The sequence below is a fragment of the Rhinoderma darwinii genome, unplaced genomic scaffold (genome assembly GCF_050947455.1).
Source record: "Rhinoderma darwinii isolate aRhiDar2 unplaced genomic scaffold, aRhiDar2.hap1 Scaffold_447, whole genome shotgun sequence".
Classification (NCBI taxonomy): Eukaryota; Metazoa; Chordata; class Amphibia; order Anura; family Rhinodermatidae; genus Rhinoderma; species Rhinoderma darwinii.
Window position 1 is genome coordinate 149,303 of NW_027463914.1, and position 18,648 is coordinate 167,950.

Consider the following 18,648-nt stretch of genomic DNA (forward strand, 5'->3'; position numbering starts at 1 on the left):
TGTGGGGTAACTTTCTCTTCCTTTCTGTTAACTATCACTTCCTTTCTTTTAACGGTCTTCTTACTCTCCTCCTTTGCTTCACTTTTACTTTTTTTTGGACAATTTTTAAACACATGCCCTTCTTCTCTACACATGTTACACACTTTGCCCTTCTCACAATCATTATACTTATGACCTTCCTTAAAACATTTGGTACAAATTATTTTTCCACAATTCTCCTTCTCATGCCCATACTCTTTACAATTGTGGCAAAAAATCCCCATTCCAAAAAAGTAGAGATTCCCACTTGCACTGCCAATTTTAAAGCGTGCTGGAGGAAGCAATAAGTTTCCAGCCTCTCCAACTGCCTTAAATTTACACAGGAATTTCCATTTACCTGTCCAGAATCCAAAGGGATTAAAGACCTTACCCTTCTCCACCACCTCCTCACAGAACTTAGTGAGAAAGCATATAATATCGTCTTTACACACATAGGGGGAAAACATTTTAACAATGACCAACTTTTTGCTAGGAGCAAAGTGCGGTGTTACAATCACACCAACCAGTCTTGGATCCTGCTTCTTCTTCTTTAAAGTGTCCAGAAAATCCAGATAAATGTCCTCTGTACAAAAAGTGACATCGAAACATCCTCTTCTTGGATAGTCCATTACAGACAATATCCATTGTCTCTCCAACTGGAAAAGATCAAGCAAGAGTACCTTCGTTAGGAATTCCAAGTCTCTGCTTTGTCCTCCAGATTCCTCCATCGTAAAACGAACAGCATTCCGAGTACGCATATAGTCAGGGACTTCCTCCATCCTGCCGCAACAAAAGCCAACGATATCCAAAGAAATCCAAAGATAGTACCTTCAGCACCTAGATGCCAGGCAAGTGATCGCTCCCCGTTGCCCTGGACTAATCCTCCTCCCCAATAGCAGCAGAGGGGTGAAGTCTCTCCTAAGAGAAACGATCCCCCCAGGCCAAGGAAAAGGGTACCAGGGCACCTCCTGACCAAGAAACAAGGCAATACCCTAAAGTACTACACTTGATCTTAGCCAAAAGGCCGAGAAGCGATAACCCGAACGGGCCGCGCGTTGCCCGAGCCTGCCCGATACTGCTGTTCAGCCCTAGCAGCGATTCAGCCTACTTCTAGGCAATTCCATGGGGCCCTGCAGGCTCACACACTCACAGCTACACGGGAGGTGAATAAAGGCCGGAGAGGAAGCCAGACAGGATTTGCTTCTTTTGCTTGCACCACAATGCAGTGCTGAAAGAGGAGGAATCTACATAAAAACGCCTTCCTGGCAACGCCCAAATGCCCTGCTGCCATGCAGATAAACACTGGCAGCGGCAGCAAGTGCATGCCCACAGCCACCCCTTGTTCCTTCACACCTTGTATCAGCTGTAATCCAGTCCAGTCCAGTGCTGCCTGCTGAGCAGCACTGACCAACACTGCCTGGGCCCAGGCTTTTATCTCTGAGGCCCCATTATGATGTCAGAAAGCTGGCTCTGGCTCCTCAGGGCTCCAATATGACACGTGCAAAGTTCCGTCTGAACTTTATATAAGACGGTGCGGCTCAGTCAGTCACTCAGTGTTGCCTGAGAGGGCAACACTGCAACAGCCGGCCGCCAGGCTGTCTTTTTTTGCACAGCTAGTTGCCTCCAGGAGGCCACAAGAGGGAGACAAGGGACTTCAAAATGGAAAATAAGCATCCACCAACTTTACAGACAACTTCTCCTTGCTCCTACAACCTCCATCCTTGCACAGTTTGTTATTCTTCTAGGTAACATAGTAACAAATCCAAATTGCTGCTCTCTTTGTAGGCAAGCAAGGCTTTGTTGCAACTGCAATTCTTACTCCTTCTTGAAATGTAGGGACGACAGTACATTCCATCACATCCATCTAGTGTACACAGGTAGGTCCATTGTGGCGGGCGGGCAGGCGGGCGGGCGGCTTTAATGGCTGTTTGCTGTTCCCCTACTCCACTCCACTATTTGACTGTGGTGCTGCATCAATCAGTGGCTGGCTCAGGTGCAGCTCTTTAACTTACCTAAAAGGGAGGGCGGAGAGAAGACAAGGAAGGTGAATGAGCTGTTCCAATGTGAAATGCCGGAAACACAGACACACAGACGACACAAAACAAGAGGTGGCAATGTATTCATTAATTGCATTTAATCAATTAGCTCATTATCACTCATGCATTGTCCAACAGGTGTTGAAATAATGGGATTAAAAGGGGAGATCCCTTCAGAAAGACAGAAACAATGGCAAACACAAAAAACACTTTTGGAATCTGATTTTAGTCAACACATAAGGAAAGGGTGCACCGGTCCTGGAAATACTGCAATACCAGGTCAATGCGTGGAGTGGACAGAGCAAGCTCTATTTCCATCTCCCTGTTCTAAAAATCCATTTAATATATGGTCCCCAGATAGGGGACGTATCAGATATTAAACTGATAAGAACAGATTTTTTCTTTTGAATTTAGCTAAGTCTAATCAAACTAATTTCTTAAGAACAAGGTCTAGTATAACATCTTCCAACAACTAAAGTGCCATGTGCTCTGTGCTCTTCTTTTCCCTAAACGTTTCTTGTCTAGCAGGTAATATAAATACAGTTCACTGATTGCTAATTTTATACACTCTTTTTCGCTAATATAATCTCTCTTGAACAATAAAATATTTCTGGTTTTCCATAGTGCGTTTTTTATGCAGTTTATAGTGCACCATAAAACTCTTTCTTTTTCTTTTGGCAGTGTCTCATGAATACCATAAAAAATCACTTCAAAGTTTAAAAAGCTAAGACCAGTTAAGAATTTTAAAAGTTCTCCACATTCTTTCCAAACAGTCTGTGCAAATGGACAATTCCAGAATATGTGCAAGGTCGTCTCATCATAGCAGCATTGTTGTCTAGGGCAGACACTGAAATTGCTCAATCCCCTTCTGTGCTGGAAAAATCTGGTGGGCAGACAGTCATGAACCATCATCCAGGCAATGTCTTTGTGGCTGTTTGTAAGGTAGGGTGCATTAACTTTTTCCCATATAGCAGCGCTTCTGTTGAAAGAAAAGTTAGAAATGGGTGTCATTGTATCTTTTTTCTTTATTTCTAGGGACAATTTCCTCGGATTTTTCAAAGTCTCCACCTCAAAGGACTCAAGGTTATGTTGTTTTATTACCTTTTCTAAAATAATATATTGCTTGGGTGGAAATATTAGAACTGGACTAGATAATGGCATAGAAATCCACTTGCGTCGCCTAAAAATATGTCCTGCAGCATATCGTAAAAAATAGGACCAATTATTACATAAAGACACACTTTTAAAACAGAGGCTAAAAAACTTAGAATATAGAAAAAGTTTTACATTTGGCACATCTTTACCACCTTTACTAAGTGATTTAAACATTGTCTGTCTATTTAGCTTTTCGAATTTCGAACTCCATACGAATTGGAATAGCATTCTTTGAAGTCTTTTAACAGTTAACTCATTCGGTGGAAACACAAAACTCAAGTACAGCATAATCGGAAGCAGAATGGCTTTTATGACAAGAATTTTCCCACTCAAGGTAAGTTTTCTCAACATCCATAAATCTATTTTCTTTTGTAACTTGTTTTTTACGTCTTCCCAGCTTTGCGCACCATTATTTTGTTGATCGAAGATTACGCCTAAAACTTTAATTTGGTCAGTTTGCATTTTTAAGCTAGGCATAAAAAAATCAGTCCAATCTCCAATCGTAAAACAACTACTTTTGTCAATATTAAGTTTAAACGCAGAGGCTAGGCAAAAAAATTCTGTAATTCTTATCGCTCGTCTAAGGGCAACCTGTGATGAACAGAAGATAGAGATATCGTCCATATAGCCCATGACTTTAACTTCGTTCCCACCACCTCCGGGTAGGGGAACACCTCTGACAACCTTGTCTTTTCTGATCATTGACAGAAGCGGTTCAATGGCACATATAAATAGTATGGGCGACAAGGGGCACCCCTGTTTAACTCCTGAGTGCAGTTTAACTTCGTCTGTTAGCGAGCCGTTGACTAATATTCTGCTAAAAGAGTTTTTGTATAAAAGCGCAATTTGTCGTATAAAAGCATCTGGAAAACACATCTTTTTTAAAACTAACCATAAAAACCTATGAGACACACGATCAAATGCCTTCTGAAAATCTAATGACAAGATGGCTAAATTCTGCTGTCTATCTTGCTGGTACCAAATTACATCTCTGATGGTGTTTAGATGTTCTGTCACACTTCTCCCTGGTACTGCACAAACTTGGTCCATATTTATAACTTGGCTTAAAACCCCTTTAAAACGGTTAACTAAAATTTTGGACATAATTTTGTAATCCACGTTGAGAAGCGTAATTGGTCTCCAGTTTTCTAACCGAGATTTTTCTCCTTTTTTATGAATTAGAGAAACGAGTCCACTTCTCCAGGATAGTGGTAGCAGATCACTTTTAAAGGCTTCCTTAATAACAAGATAAAAGTCCACACTTAAAATGTCCCAAAATTCCCTATAAAATTCTACGGGAAGACCGTCAGATCCAGGGGTTTTTCCATATAAAAAGCTTTTGACAGCAGCATGAAGTTCTTCAGAAGTAATGTCCTTACATAACAGTTCTTGGTCGGTTTTGGATAAAGTGCAATCTAGAGTGTTAATAGCATCCTCAGTAAAAGACAAGTCTATAGGTTTGTCGTTAAAAAGTTCTTGATAAAAGCTTTGAGCTTTGGCAAGCATACCGTCTGCTGTTGTTTCGCCTTCCAGCTCCTTAATCATCTCTTTGGTGCTGACGGTTTTTTTGAAGAAATATCTAGAGCATTTTTCATTTTTCTCAAGAATTTCAATTTTTGAGCTGAAGATGATTTCTTTCCCTTTGTTCTCAATTTCTTTTGCGATTTGTTCCTTTACATTTATAATTAAGTCTTCCATGTCTATACCAGCACTTCTAAGTTTGTAGTACGTTTGTAGCTTGGTGTTGAGTGTGTTGTGCCACTTCGTCTTCTCTCTTGCTCTCGCAATGCTTTTTTTGACAAAGAATTCTTTGATTTTATTTTTGGCGTATTCCCACCACTCTAGCATGGAAGCGTAATTTTTCTGTTTACTTTTTAAATGGTTATAATGGTTTAAAAAATCTGTCTTTATTGCAGTTTCTTGAAGTAGCGTTGTATTGAGTCTCCAGACTCCTCTGCCTTTGACAAGTCTGGGGACTTCTAATTGTGTCTGAATCATTTTGTGGTCTGAAAAAATATTGGAAATTAACAAAGATGATTTTGGAATAATTTGCTCTGTAACAAAAGTAAAGTCAATTCTGGACTTCGTAACAGCATTTTCCCAGGTGTAACCCGGGTCAGATTTTTGCAGGTCTCTCCAGGTGTCTTTTAGTTTAAAGTCTATGAGCAGGTCTTTTAACTGTTTCTCTGTTTTGTCTTTTTTTGGCTCTCCAGTGCTACCTTCTCTCTTCTCACCAGATAAGATACAATTAAAGTCGCCAGCTATTATTAGCGGGGATGAACCAGGTAAGTAGCATTGTATATCCTCCAACAACTGCGACCTTTCTTCTTTTACAGGCGAGGCATAAACACAGAGAAGTCTTAAGTCCACCCCATGATGGGTTATATTAGCAAACAGAGCTCTTCCGGGCATAACTTCCTTGAATGCATTGACTTTGAACTCCTTAGACTTAAACAATATTCCAACACCGGTTGATCTGGTTTCATTATCTCCTGACCATATGGAATTGCCCAAAGTCCAATCTTGTCTTAGAGTTGCATAGTTCATGTCAAAATCTATTCCGCATTCCTGTACGAAAAAAATGTCTGAGTCCACTGTAGATAAATACGAAAATAAAGCGGCCCGCCTTGTCGGACCCTTTAGACTCCTCACATTGAGTGAGGAAATTTTAATGCTGTTTGCCATAGATCATTCGGATTAGTGGGCACTACTATCCGAATCTGACATGAAGCCCACTGGGGTGCAGGGGCTAGACACGTCTTCTGAATCCGAAAATTCAATATTGGCAGGATCGGATGGTGGGGGTTTTGCCGGAGGCGGTTTTGCTGGAGGTTGCTTTGCCGGAGGTGTCAGTTTAGCCGGTGTCACTAGGGGCTTATATTGAGGCGTGCTGGACCTTTTAGAGCCAACACTTGATCCCTCTTCCTCAGGTTTTCTTTTCCTCTGCACTTCTAGATCCATGGCTTCTTCCAGACTGTGACCCTTGGCCTCTGTAGAAGATCTCTCCCCCACTTTGGCTTCGGGTTTCACCTGTCTCATGATCTTAGCCTTCTCTAGATCTTCAGAGTTTTTTGGACCAAGACCTTTGGCTGCCACAGACAATCTCTCCCCTGCTTTAGCCTCAGGTCTCACAGGATCAGCATTCTCCAATCCATCAGGGCAATCCGACCAGACAGCCGGAGCACCCACGTCAGGTAAGCCTTCTCCTTGCGGAGATTTCGCCGCTGGCCTCTGCGCTGAAGATGTCCCAGCAGCCCATGGCTGCCCTCTGACTGCATCTGCATAAGAGCCAGTTTTCTTCAAAGGGCAGTCCCGAAAGGCATGCCCTGGTACACGGCAAATGTTGCAGACCATCACATTTGGACAACTGAAAGTTGCGTGGCCCTTCTGGTAACACTTTTTACAAACTGCCACCTCTTCTGGGCAGTTCTCATACGTATGCCCAAAGTCCATACATTTCCGGCAAAACAAAGGCATGTTAGGATAAAACAGACGTCCTCTGTCTCTGCCAATTAGGAATCCTGAAGGGGGGTGATGGTATCCCCCAATTCCTTCTGAGTCTTCCTTCAGCTTGACAAAAAACTTATATTTTCCTGTCCACAGCTTCTCAGAGTTCAGGACTTTGTGGGAAAAGCGTACTGAGGCGCAATGTCTCTGAAGAAAGAAGCTGATGTCATCCAGGAGCACATGGGGATTACTCATATGAACCACCAGAGGCTTTTCTTCAGTGGTAAACAGAATAACAAAGACTAGACCTTTAAGGTCTTCCTCACCCAACTTCAACCTGATGGTCCTGTACAAGCTTTGACAAGCAGCTTCCGACACCAGGGTAAGGGTATAGCGACCTGGAGCATCTTGGAGAGCTAGGATGTCTTCTCTCTTTATCCCAAGGATCTCCAGCAAAACTCGCCTCACGAAGAAACCCAGCTGGAACTTGTCTCTGGCATCATCTCCAACCTCGATCTTGAAGGAATCCTTTATCTTCAGTTCATCGGATCTTGAAAAACGCATAGTAGCCTCCATCCTCGCTTTGTGGGGATCGCCTTCTCCTCGAATTATCCTCGCAGGTCCTCTCCTTATAGCAGCATAGGGCTTAAGATGGCGAACCACCGATGCCCTATGGCCAAGAGCTCGACAAGCTTTGGAAAGACCTTTCAGTCAGACACGAGATCTGAGCCAAAAGGCCGAGAAGCGATAACCCGAACGGGCCGCGCGTTGCCCGAGCCTGCCCGATACTGCTGTTCAGCCCTTGCAGCGATTCAGCCTACTTCTAGGCAATTCCATGGGGCCCTGCAGGCTCACACACTCACAGCTACACGGGAGGTGAATAAAGGCCGGAGAGGAAGCCAGACAGGATTTGCTTCTTTTGCTTGCACCACAATGCAGTGCTGAAAGAGGAGGAATCTACATAAAAACGCCTTCCTGGCAACGCCCAAATGCCCTGCTGCCATGCAGATAAACACTGGCAGCGGCAGCAAGTGCATGCCCACAGCCACCCCTTGTTCCTTCACACCTTGTATCAGCTGTAATCCAGTCCAGTCCAGTGCTGCCTGCTGAGCAGCACTGACCAACACTGCCTGGGCCCAGGCTTTTATCTCTGAGGCCCCATTATGATGTCAGAAAGCTGGCTCTGGCTCCTCAGGGCTCCAATATGACACGTGCAAAGTTCCGTCTGAACTTTATATAAGACGGTGCGGCTCAGTCAGTCACTCAGTGTTGCCTGAGAGGGCAACACTGCAACAGCCGGCCGCCAGGCTGTCTTTTTTTGCACAGCTAGTTGCCTCCAGGAGGCCACAAGAGGGAGACAAGGGACTGCAAAATGGAAAATAAGCATCCACCAACTTTACAGACAACTTCTCCTTGCTCCTACAACCTCCATCCTTGCACAGTTTGTTATTCTTCTAGGTAACATAGTAACAAATCCAAATTGCTGCTCTCTTTGTAGGCAAGCAAGGCTTTGTTGCAACTGCAATTCTTACTCCTTCTTGAAATGTAGGGACGACAGTACATTCCATCACATCCATCTAGTGTACACAGGTAGGTCCATTGTGGCGGGCGGGCGGGCGGGCGGGCGGCTTTAATGGCTGTTTGCTGTTCCCCTACTCCACTCCACTATTTGACTGTGGTGCTGCATCAATCAGTGGCTGGCTCAGGTGCAGCTCTTTAACTTACCTAAAAGGGAGGGCGGAGAGAAGACAAGGAAGGTGAATGAGCTGTTCCAATGTGAAATGCCGGAAACACAGACACACAGACGACACAAAACAAGAGGTGGCAATGTATTCATTAATTGCATTTAATCAATTAGCTCATTATCACTCATGCATTGTCCAACAGGTGTTGAAATAATGGGATTAAAAGGGGAGATCCCTTCAGAAAGACAGAAACAATGGCAAACACAAAAAACACTTTTGGAATCTGATTTTAGTCAACACATAAGGAAAGGGTGCACCGGTCCTGGAAATACTGCAATACCAGGTCAATGCGTGGAGTGGACAGAGCAAGCTCTATTTCCATCTCCCTGTTCTAAAAATCTATTTAATATATGGTCCCCAGATAGGGGACGTATCAGATATTAAACTGATAAGAACAGATACTACACTTGATCTTAGCCAAAAGGCCGAGAAGCGATAACCCGAACGGGCCGCGCGTTGCCCGAGCCTGCCCGATACTGCTGTTCAGCCCTTGCAGCGATTCAGCCTACTTCTAGGCAATTCCATGGGGCCCTGCAGGCTCACACACTCACAGCTACACGGGAGGTGAATAAAGGCCGGAGAGGAAGCCAGACAGGATTTGCTTCTTTTGCTTGCACCACAATGCAGTGCTGAAAGAGGAGGAATCTACATAAAAACGCCTTCCTGGCAACGCCCAAATGCCCTGCTGCCATGCAGATAAACACTGGCAGCGGCAGCAAGTGCATGCCCACAGCCACCCCTTGTTCCTTCACACCTTGTATCAGCTGTAATCCAGTCCAGTCCAGTGCTGCCTGCTGAGCAGCACTGACCAACACTGCCTGGGCCCAGGCTTTTATCTCTGAGGCCCCATTATGATGTCAGAAAGCTGGCTCTGGCTCCTCAGGGCTCCACTATGACACGTGCAAAGTTCCGTCTGAACTTTATATAAGACGGTGCGGCTCAGTCAGTCACTCAGTGTTGCCTGAGAGGGCAACACTGCAACAGCCGGCCGCCAGGCTGTCTTTTTTTGCACAGCTAGTTGCCTCCAGGAGGCCACAAGAGGGAGACAAGGGACTGCAAAATGGAAAATAAGCATCCACCAACTTTACAGACAACTTCTCCTTGCTCCTACAACCTCCATCCTTGCACAGTTTGTTATTCTTCTAGGTAACATAGTAACAAATCCAAATTGCTGCTCTCTTTGTAGGCAAGCAAGGCTTTGTTGCAACTGCAATTCTTACTCCTTCTTGAAATGTAGGGACGACAGTACATTCCATCACATCCATCTAGTGTACACAGGTAGGTCCATTGTGGCGGGCGGGCGGGCGGGCGGGCGGCTTTAATGGCTGTTTGCTGTTCCCCTACTCCACTCCACTATTTGACTGTGGTGCTGCATCAATCAGTGGCTGGCTCAGGTGCAGCTCTTTAACTTACCTAAAAGGGAGGGCGGAGAGAAGACAAGGAAGGTGAATGAGCTGTTCCAATGTGAAATGCCGGAAACACAGACACACAGACGACACAAAACAAGAGGTGGCAATGTATTCATTAATTGCATTTAATCAATTAGCTCATTATCACTCATGCATTGTCCAACAGGTGTTGAAATAATGGGATTAAAAGGGGAGATCCCTTCAGAAAGACAGAAACAATGGCAAACACAAAAAACACTTTTGGAATCTGATTTTAGTCAACACATAAGGAAAGGGTGCACCGGTCCTGGAAATACTGCAATACCAGGTCAATGCGTGGAGTGGACAGAGCAAGCTCTATTTCCATCTCCCTGTTCTAAAAATCCATTTAATATATGGTCCCCAGATAGGGGACGTATCAGATATTAAACTGATAAGAACAGATTTTTTGATTGAAAATTGCTTTATTGACAATCAATCGTCATCATACAAACATTACTGCGACGCAGCGCAAGCCATGAAGCAGTAAATAATAAATAATAACAGTCGTCAAACATAACATGACAGTATAATACACAGTACAGGCTAGCCTATGCTATACATTACACCACATGCTACACTAACATTCTTGCATTCACTAAAGCCAAACAACAAAGCATTACAGACAAGTGATGGGATAGGGGAGTGGGTAGGAGGGGATAGGGAAGGGGGAGATCACAGGCCCGAAGCTTTATTGAAAGACAACACACAAGAAGGGAGAGTGGGGGGAAGGGGAGTATCAGTCCTCTTCCTCATCGACGTCCGGGCTGTCCCAGGTGGAATAGTCTCTGAGCAGGCTGTGGATCAGTCTGCGGCAGTCCTGGACGGACACACTCTCTCTCCGCAAAATCAGACGGTTCCTGGCAAACCATATAGCGTCCTTAAAGCAGTTCATAAGGCGCCAGGCTTCCTGGATTGCTCCATCCGTGGTATTCCCAGGAAATAGTCCATAAAGTACCGAGCGGTACGACAGTCTGTTCCTGGGTACTGAGTCCTTGAGTTCATGTTCCAAGGCTTTCAACAGACCCTGTGCAAAGGGGCACTGCCAGAAAATGTGCAAAGATGTTTCCTCCGTGAAGGGGCACCTGGGGCAGTACCGGGTCTTGCACAGGTTGCGGGCATGCATGAATGACCTAAGAGGCAGTCCTCCCTGGATGGCCATCCATGAAATGTCCTTGTGCCCGTTGGTCAACCTGCCAGATGACACGTTAGTCCAAACAGTCTCCAACGTGTCGGCATGAAGCCCTGGAACAGACTCCAGTGAGTCCTTTGCTCTGATGTGCTTGTGGATCGTCTTAGGTTTCCACAAGTCGGGCTTAAGACCCTCCAGTTGATGCTCCCTCACAAACCGGACGACATCTCCGTAGAACCAGGGAGCGTGCCAGTTGTAAGGGAAGGAGCTGTCCCACTTGTCCCAGCCAAAACCTCGCCAGAGGGGAAGGAGGAAGTAGCGGGACATGGCCTTGCCCGCAGAGCCGTTTGCTGTCCTCAGAGTCCTACGAACACAGTCACATACAAAAGCGATCCGCAACAGAGTGGGAATGTCGGGTATACCCTTCCCACCTTTGCGGGGCTCCTTGTACATAACAGTCCGCTTTACTCTGTCCATTTTCGAGCCCCAGATGAAGCGAAACACAGTCCTGGTAATGGCCCTCGAGACGGTGGCAAGAGGGGGCCATGCCTGTGCAGTGTATTGTAGCACAGGCAAGACTTCGTTACGCAGGACCATTGCTTTGCCCTCAATAGTGAGTTGTCTGAGGCTCCACAGTCCGATCCTTTGGTTGACTTTGGCCAAGCGTTCTTCCCACGACTTTAGGGCTGCACCTTCCTTACCGAACCAGACTCCCAGAATTTTGATGAAGTCCGGCTTGATAGTAAACGGGAAGGAGGCAGGAGAAGGCAGGTACCACTTTCCGAAGAGCATGGCTTCCGACTTCCCGCAGTTGACTTTTGCCCCTGAAGCGCGTCCGAACTCCTCGCAGGTCTGGACGAGTGCAGTCACCGAACTCTGGTCAGCGCAGAAGACGGTCACGTCGTCCATGTACAGCGAGCATTTGACCTCGAAGTGTCCTGGACCTGGTGCGGTGATCCCTCTGATCTCTCCATTCTGCCGGATAGCCTCTGCGAAGAGCTCTATAACACAAACAAAAAGGAGAGGTGAAAGAGGACAGCCTTGTCTAACCCCCGACGATACAGGAAAGGGGTCAGTCTTCCAGCCGTTCACCAGCACCGAGCTGTAAATGTCGCAATACATCAGGTTAACATACAAACAGAACAACCTGCCAAGCCGCAGCCTACGCAGAGCCTTACCCATGAATTCGTGAGAGACCCGGTCAAAAGCCTTCTCCTGATCCAGACTGACCAGGGCCGCGTGTGTACGGCGGCTTTGCATGTAATGCACCGTGTCCCTCACCAGGGCAAGACTGTCGGCCACCCTACGGCCAGGAATGCCGCAGGTTTGGTCCGATCCGATGATCCGTCCGATGACAACCTTCAGTCTGTTGGCCAATACTTTGGCGAGGATCTTGTAGTCCACGTTCAGGAGAGAGATGGGACGCCAGTTTTTCAGGTCACATCTCTCCCCCTTCCGCTTATACAAGATCGTGATCATGCCTTCTCTCAAGGACGGTGGCATTCTACCCTCCACCACCATCTCCTCATAGAGCTCCAGCAGGTCCGGACAGATCAAGTCCCCCAGCGCTACATAGAGCTCTGCTGGGAGACCATCACTGCCCGGGGTCCTGCCGGGTCTGAAGGATTTAGCGGCAGAGAGCAGTTCCTCCACCGTCAGGGGTACATCCATAGCCTCCGTACCTGCAGGATCAAGATGATTAGTGATACCTGACAGGAATTTATCGGCGGCTTCGGGGTCAGTGGTTTTCCGGGAGTAGAGGCTTCGGTAGTAGTCTGTGACGACTCCCATCACCTCCTTCTTCCCAGAATGCATGTTTCCGGTCTCATCTCGAAGTTCCTTCAGGGGCGTGTGGCCGGCATGGAGTTTCCTGAAAAAGAACGAGTTACATTTCTCACCCTTCTCCAGGTTCTCCACCTTGGAACGAAAGACAATTCGCTTGGATTCCTCCTCAAAGTGCCTTTTCAGGCCCTTTTTGGCTTCCTCCAGCTCCTTCCTGACGTCCCAGCCGCATTGAAGGAGGTCTTGCAGGGATCGCAGCTGACGCTGCATCTCTCTGAAGTCTCTCTTCCTCTCACACGCCTGTTGACGACTTTTTGCCTGAAAGAAACAACGAAATTCAACTTTAACATATTCCCACCAGTCACAGGTTTTGTCAAAGAAAACTTTATCATTCCTCCAAACAATATAGGCGTCTCTAAGTTCCGCCAGTACCTCCTCTCTTTCCAGCAGGGCACAATTCAGCTTCCAGGAGCCAGGGCCGGGAGGAAAACCGTGGCCGATGGCACCCTGGAAGAGAATGGCCCTGTGGTCAGAGAAGAAGCAGGGGACCATGGAGTGCCCATGCTGCTTGACTGCCCGGGAGGTGAACACAAAGTCAATCCGAGAACGAAGTGAGCCATCGGGTCGGCTCCATGAATAGTTCACAGAGCCGATCCCCATGGAGCCCACAACGTCCTGCAAGGATGCTTCGGTTACCATCTCGATAAGCAGTTTGGAACTGACATCCAGTTTGATTGAAGTGCCGGAACTTCGTCCATCCTCTTCGATGGGGCAGTTGAAGTCCCCGGCCATCACCACTGCCCTAGTGGTGGCGAGCTGGGTCCGCAGGGTCTGGAATAGTTCCAGGCGCTCAGCCTTCATAGGGGGAGCGTACACGTTGATGAGCCTAATCGGCTCTCCTGCCCAGGAACCGTCTACGACCAACAAGCGGCCGCAGGCGAGCTCCTGGACAGAGTCAACAGTAAATACGCTTCCCCTAATCAGGATGGCAACCCCTGCAGACTTACAGTCGCCCCCACCAGACCAGTAGGACGGGCCATGGGTCCACTGCCTGGCCAGATGATGGTATGACCTGGAAGAGGGGAGAGTACATTCCTGCAGCATAAATACATCACTCGACTGCTTGGAAAGAAAAGTTAGCACCATCTGACATCTAGTCCTATCTCTAACACTCCTCACATTGAGGCCAAAGATGTTAAGTTTAGCAGCCATGGGGGAGAATAAGGAAGGTTAGTGCAAACGATACACCTTAGTTACCAGTCCGGTCGGGCGGATCCTCCTCTCCAGGCGGGTCCGAAAGATCCAGCAGGCCCTCTGACAAAAATTGTTCCAGGATTGTAGCCACCTGGATGTCTGTTGTGAAGTCGATGACCTCAGGTTCAGACACGAGTTCCTCCACCATCTGCTCCATTTCCTCCTGCTGCGCAAGGGAATCTTCGCAGATTTCTACGACTTGTCGCTTTGAGGACTCAGCAGCTGGGCTGTCCCTCACCTTTCTCTTCCTCTGGATGGCACCTGAGGAGACAAGAGGGGGAAAATCCTCCAGGGAGAGGACTCCAGCAGCTGGAGGGGAAGATGTTAGTGCTGCTGGAGCTGGGGAGAAGGGAGGCTGGGTTGGGAGAGGTGCAGGTGACAGGACCACTGAGATGGGTGGGTAGGAGAAGGTGAGAGCCTCAGTGGGGGTGACAGGGGTTGGGGACGGGGGGGTGGGGAGGGCCGGGCGAGGGAGGGTGGGAAGGGTAGGGCGAGGGAGGGCCGGGAGACGGGGGGGAGGGACTGTCGTCTTCTTACCATCCTTCTTATTCCCGGTCTTCTGCGCCGCTGGAGCTCTGGTTGGGGCGGGGTTCCCTCTGGCCGGAGCTTTCGCCGCTACAGTTGCCCAGGATCGATCCCTCTTCGGGCAGTCCTTGTAGGAGTGGGCTGCTTGTCCGCAGAGGTTGCACATTGTCCGTTTCGGGCAGTCTTTGGTCTCGTGTCCTGTTACCCGGCAGTTCTTGCAGGCGTCCTCCTTGCAGTCCTTCACCGAATGACCCTTCTTGCTGCATCTCCTGCAGATCTGCGGCATGTCCGGGTAGTAGATGAGGCCGTAGGAGTTGCCCAGCGAGAATGACTGGGGCAGGTGCTGGAGGCCGTCTTCCGCGCTCGAATCCTTGTTCAGTCGGACGATTACCGACCACTTGCCAGTCCAGAAGCCGAGTCCGTTCAGGATGTGGGTGGGTTCCCTCACCACTGTGCAGAACCGCTTCAGGAGCGTGGTGATGTCTTTGCCGGGGGTGTGTGGGTTCCGCATTGAGACCGTCACCCGCCTTTCCTCTCTTTGGACAGGGCAGTTGCCCACAAAGCGAGAGAAAGGGGATTCAGGCCTCGCCGCTTTCACCATCTCCCAGTACCTTCTGCAGATGTTGATCGAAGCGAAGGTCACGAAGAACATCCCGGTCATGAAGGCCTGGATGCTGATGGTCTCCGGCTTAGCGAAGCCCTGGTCCAGGAGCATCTTCTGGCAGAACACTTCTTCCGTCATGTCCGGCACTCTCCCGTCCACCTCCTTCAGCTTCAGGGCCACCGTCTGCTTCATCCAGGGCTCCAGGGTTGGAGCAGCCTGGTTCGGCTTCCTGGTGGCCTGTTGGCTTGAGGAGGCTTCAGGAGGAGATGTCCTGGCCTGGGTCGGCTCACCTGGTCCATCAGCCTTCTCCTTCTGGGTGGCAGGGTTGCTGGTTGAGGCCATGGCTTCTTCCAGCTGTTCCTGTCGCTTGGGGAGGATCTTCGATAGCTCTTTCCCGAAGGGGGCGGAGCTATGCAAATCTTCTCCTTGCTGGCCGAGGTTCTTCCACGAAATTTCTTCCGCAGCGGTTCCTCGTCGAGCTTCTTCTTCTGCGGCCGAGCTTCTTCGAAGATCCCCTTCAGCAGCGGCTCTTCTCCGAAGTTCTCCTTTTTCTTCCCGGCAGCGATCTCCCGGAGCTTCTTCCCCGATGGCGGCTTCTCCCTTCTGGATCGTCGTCTTCGGTGGTTCTTCTCCGCAGTTCGTCGCCGGCTTCGTCTGGAACGCTCTTGGATCGCTAAGCTAGTGTTTATAGCCCCCAGTGGTTCTCCGAGCTATCTATCCTTACAAGGACTGATAAGAACAGATTTTTTTTTTTCAGTTGGCTACCCCCTCACGGGGGTGTCAATGATTTATTACTTAAAATTCAAAAAACATTTACAATAAATTACAGCTTTTTACAATGAATTACAGTAATAAAATCAATTTACATAAAAACACATAAAAGGGGACATGGTGGCAAATTCTTATATATTGGAGTTCCATTCTTTTACAAACCATTTATTTGAAAGGGTGGCATTTCTTTTTTTATCTAATAAATAATAAATGTACATCTCGCTAAAACAAAGACCTAAAACATCGTCAACAGATAAAACATCGTGCTTAAAAATCAGGATGTTCCTGGCCTTCCACAGAGCTTCTTTTACGCAGTTCATCGTCTTCCATGCAATAGTCTTTTGGTTCGCGGTTGGGCATCCAAAGAGTCCATATAAAATCATTTCATAACTCAAGTCCTTTAGGTCTGCCATCTTCTTCATTAGAGGGAATATCTTTATCCAAATTTGTTTTGTAAAATCGCAAGTCCAAAAAATATGACGCACGGTCTCCTCAGCCTGGCAGCCTTCCCTCGGACAGATGGCAGACCTCGCGAATCCTCTCCTGAATTGGAATGCCCGGCATGGAAGACATTGATGAACGCAGCTCCAGGCCAGGTCCATCTGTGTATTAAAAAGATAAAACACATTAACCATTTTGAAGATAAAAGCACAGCGTTCATTATTAAAATTTTCAATATTAGTGACGACTTCATTTCCTCTTATGTCTTTTATAAGTTTCTTACTGTTTTTCATGTCATTAAAATTTTTCCCTTTAAAATTAAACAAGGCCACTATTTTCTCTAAAATCACGTAATTTGCTGGTAGATTAAAAGCATAAGGTGAGGTTAAAACAATTTCAAACCACCCCATCCTTCGCATAAAAAACCCAGTATTAAAACGTAGAAAATAAGACCAATGATGTTGTTTAAAAAGAGAATTAAGACAGAAACAAAAGTACTTGATTAAAAGAAACCTATTAAAATCTGGAAAGTCTTTGCCACCCTTTGGTTTGATTTTCATTACCGTCTCACGTTTAAGTTTCTCCATTCTGGAACTCCAAAAGAAGGTAAAACAAGCTTTAGTAATTTTTCTTAATAAAACCGTGGGAGGAGGGAAAACCATGCTTAAGTATAAAAGCAAAGGTAAAATTATCATTTTAATTATTAAAATTTTTCCCTCCATGGTAAGCTTCCTCATGTTCCACATGCAGATTTTTTGGTTTACCTTCTGCGCCACCATGTCCCAACTGATAAAACCATTGTCGTACTCACTGAAGGAGACACCTAAAATTTTAATATTATCAGACACAGGAACCGGTATATCTCTAAGAGCCATGCTTCCTATGTTTAAAATATGACTCTTGCTGAAGTTTACCTTAAAACCGGAAGCACAGCAATAAAACTCGATTTGCCTAAGGGTTCTCTGAAGCGACAGGGCGTCCCTACATAAAACCGCCACATCATCCATGTACCCCACTGCTTTGGCCTCTACGCCGCCTCCCCCGGGCAGGGGGACTCCACGGATACACTTATCGCGGCGAATTGCGCATAACAGAGGCTCCAATGCACATATAAAAAGCAGTGGGGACAAGGGACACCCCTGCTTCACCCCAGAGTTTAAAAATATGTCCTGTGTCTTAAAACCATTCACTAAAATTTTGCTGGTGCATTCTCTGTAAAAGGCTTTAATAGATAATAAAAATCCTTCAGGTATACCCATACGTTCTAAAACCTTAAAAAGATAAAAATGAGAGACACGGTCGAACGCCTTCTCAAAGTCTATAGATAAAATGGCTAATTTACCTTTTCTAGACCTCGTGTCCTCAATCACGTCTTTTATCAGGTTAAGATTATCCCAGATGCTGCGGCCTGGCACCCCACACACCTGGTCAGAGTGTATAATGTGGGGTATTATGGCTTTTAATCTATTTGCACATATTTTAGCCATAATTTTATAGTCGCTATTTAGAAGGGTTATTGGTCTCCAATTCTTTAAAACTGCGATGTCACCCGTCTTATACAGCAGGGAGACCTCACCCTTCCGCCAGGACTTAGGCAGCATCTTGGAATTAAAAACATCAGAAAAAAGGTTAAAAAGATCCTCTTTTAAAATGTCATAAAATTTTACATAAAACTCACTGGGTATACCGTCCGGTCCGGGAACTTTCCCTGTTTTAAAACTCTTAACAGTTTCTAAAACCTCCTGCTCCGTCAGCTCCTGTAATAAAAAATTCTGGGAGACAGGGTCTAAAACAGTGGTAATCTCCTTCAGTGAGTCACGCATAAAATTATGATCCACAGTCTTAACATTAAAAAGGTCAGTGTAAAACTCATGAACTTTACTTAAAAGACCCTGTACATCTGACACCCCTTCTATATTTTTGATAATTGCCTTTTTGCTATTTATTTTCTTAAAAAAGTACCTGGAGCAGGTCTCGTTCTCCTCCACATGTTGTATTTTTGAACGGAATATAATCTCTTTACCTTTCTGCTCCAGGCACTGGGCTATCTCCTTTTTCAAATTGGTGATGTCATCTTTAACGTCTATGTCATGATCTTGCATTTTGTACAGGGTCTGCAGACGGGTATTGAGAATTTTAAAAAAAGCGTATTTCTCTTTGGCTTTCGCCACGCTTTTCTTAATAAAAAAATCTTTAATTTTCTTTTTCATTTTCTCCCACCATGCACTGATGGGAGTACGTGTGTCTCTTACCCGCCTGCTTTCTTGGTAAAATTCAATAAAATCTGCTAAAACCTGTGGATCGTCTAAAA

At 46.5% G+C, this 18,648-nt stretch overlaps 3 non-coding genes and 1 pseudogene across 3 annotated transcripts; all 4 read right to left on the minus strand.

Annotated features, from left to right (window-relative positions):
• Positions 1-943: 943 nt before the first annotated feature.
• Positions 944-1,054, minus strand: LOC142716131 (U2 spliceosomal RNA; annotated as a pseudogene).
• Positions 1,055-2,296: 1,242 nt separating this feature from the next.
• LOC142716126 (U2 spliceosomal RNA) lies at positions 2,297-2,487 on the minus strand. Its single transcript, XR_012871400.1, has one exon. It is a non-coding gene; the product is annotated as a U2 spliceosomal RNA (small nuclear RNA).
• Positions 2,488-8,647: 6,160 nt separating this feature from the next.
• Positions 8,648-8,838, minus strand: LOC142716089 (U2 spliceosomal RNA). The gene has a single exon (XR_012871382.1). It is a non-coding gene; the product is annotated as a U2 spliceosomal RNA (small nuclear RNA).
• A 1,242-nt stretch (positions 8,839-10,080) lies between these two features.
• On the minus strand, positions 10,081-10,268 carry LOC142716133 (U2 spliceosomal RNA). The gene has a single exon (XR_012871402.1). It is a non-coding gene; the product is annotated as a U2 spliceosomal RNA (small nuclear RNA).
• Between the last annotated feature and the right edge of the window lie 8,380 nt (positions 10,269-18,648).